This window comes from Centropristis striata, chromosome 8, assembly GCF_030273125.1.
Source record: "Centropristis striata isolate RG_2023a ecotype Rhode Island chromosome 8, C.striata_1.0, whole genome shotgun sequence".
Classification (NCBI taxonomy): Eukaryota; Metazoa; Chordata; class Actinopteri; order Perciformes; family Serranidae; genus Centropristis; species Centropristis striata.
The window spans coordinates 724,961-727,580 of NC_081524.1; positions in this window are offsets into that span (position 1 = coordinate 724,961).

Genomic DNA, 2,620 nt, shown 5'->3' on the forward strand with positions numbered 1-2,620 from the left:
CTGGAGTTAGAGATGAAGAAGAGACTTTATCTGGAGTTTAAAGATGAAGAAGAGGCTTTATCTGGAGTTTAAGATGAAGAAGAGACTTTTCTAGAGTTTAAGATGAAGAAGAGACTTTTCTAGAGTTTAAGATGAAGAAGAGACTTCATCTGAAATTTAGAGATGAAGAAGAGACTTTTCTGGAGTTTAGAGATGTAGAAGAGACTTTTCTAGAGTTTAAGATGAAGAAGAGACTTTTCTGGAGTTTGAAATGTAGAAGAGGCTTTACCTGGAGTTTGAGATGAAGAAGAGACTTTTCTGGAGTTTGAAATGTTGAAGAGACTTTTCTGGAGTTTGAGATGAAGAAGATGACTTTTTTTACCCAGTTTGCACTCAGTTGTCTGTCTTCTGTCCTGGTCCTCAGTAAATGAACGTTAGCGTGCCTTCTCTCTCTCTCTGACCTCAGCACATGATGTCACATCAGCTCAGTGCCTTTTCAAGGAGACGGGAATCAAACCTGCGATCAAAGTGAAGACACGTGATTCGAGGTTCCAAACTGTGGTCCAGGACCCTCTGAGGAGGTTCATGAGAAATATTTTTTTATCTTTGAAACATGATTTTTATAGTAAAAGGACAGAATGTAGAAGGTTTTTGTTCCCTTCAGCAGTTAACAGATGATATCATGGTGGAGTAATAATCCTACAATCAGCGTTTAATAAATCAACAGATCAGATGAACTTTACCAGACGGAATAAATCTCAGAAGATGAACCTGAAGGACAGAAGGTGGAAGATGAACCAAATCTGAGACGTTGAGATGAAAGTTGTAATATATATATAAGAAAAAAGTTGTGATGTTTCAAGAAAGTGTAATATAAGACACGACTTTATTCTGAAAATATTCAGACGTTTCCTTTAGTTTCGCAATTTTATTCTCTTCACACTTTATTCTTGTAAATGTTTTTATTCAAATTTTATTAAATACAATATAATTTGTTTACTTGTTATCTTGAGACCTCCTCCTGCTCCTCCTCCTCTTGCTCCTCTTCCTCCTCCTGCTCCTCCTCCCCAATATAATTTCTTTACTTGTTATCTTACAACTTTTTTCTTATTCAAACAATAATTTGACTTTATTCTGAAACTCTCAGGTGTGATTGTGTTTCCTGTAATCTTCCTCTCTGCTGGATGACGATTATGATGATGATGATGATGATGAGTGTTTGACTGTGAGCCTTACTGGGAGAACTGGTCCAGGTCCTGGTCCTGGTCCAGGTCCTGGTCCAGGTCCTGGTCCTGGTCCTGGTCCTGGTCCAGGTCCTGGTCCAGGTCCTAGTCCTGGTCCAGGTCCTGGTCCAGGTCCTAGTCCTGGTCCAGGTCCTGGTCCAGTGAACCCGTCACTTTCTGCTGGATCCACTTTGTATTTTTCTAACCCGCCATGAGATTTCTCAGAGAGCGTCAGGAATGTTTGTAACGCCAAAGACGAGCTGATGAACGATGGAGAAGATGCTGTAAGACTCAGTCTGATGTTTTTATCACTGTACTTTAATAATTCTGACAAATATAAACATTATTTTCTACAAATGTCTTTTCATTCATTCAACAAAAACATGTTTCATGTCCGAACCGAGGTTATTATAGTTAACGAAAACTAACGAAACAACCAAAACTAGAGTTGAAAAAACATTTTCGTTAACTGAAATAAAAATAAAAACGAGAGTTTAAAAAAACGATAACTAACTGAAACTGTATTTTGTGGTTACAAAACTAAAACTAACAAAAATTATAGTGAAAATGTCCTTCGTTTTCGTCTTTGTCAACTTTTTTGGTTGATATGAAATCTATTTCATCTATCTGGTTTAATGACTTAATAAACTTATTGGGGCTGAGATGGATCAGACAAAGGAAATAAAGGAAACATTTATTGTGACCTTATTGAATCTGGACCCAACAAATACCCCATTACAAAACAACTACAACTAATAAAAACTAAACTAAAACCAATAAAAACTAAGCATTTTCTAAAAAATAAAAACTAATTAAAACTAGCAAACTCACTCTAATTCAAACCAACTGAATTTGAAAACAAAAAGTCACAACGAAATTAAAACTAAAACTAATGAAAAATCCCAAACTATTATAAACTTGGTTCGGGCTTCAATGTGCTCTTATTTTGAAAGCTTCTTGTTTACAAGAAGTCTGAATAGTCAATATATTCAGAGACTATTCAGACCTCTCTAGAGAACCTTTGTCAAAAAAGTGACTTGAGACAAATTTAGGGACTTTTTCTGTTCTTGTTGGAGACTTTTGGAGACTCGTCCCAAAGCACACAGAGTCCTGCAGGACATGTTAACTCCTCAGCGTCCAGTCTGTTAATGAACCAGCATGCGTGAAGTGGCTGCTGGCTGTCTTCCAGTCAGAGTCTCTTTTCTTTCTCTCTGACAGACGGAGAGGAACGTTTCTCTGTCACCATGCTGCTGTTGATCTGAAGGGAAGAGGGCTGTAAAATGAACACGCTCTAGAGCAGGGGTCTCAAACTCAAATTACCTGGAGGCACTATCAAAATGACCAAAAAAAGACACAAAATTACTAAAAAAAAGACAGAAAATGACAGAAAAAACCCTAAATTACTTAAAAAAGACACA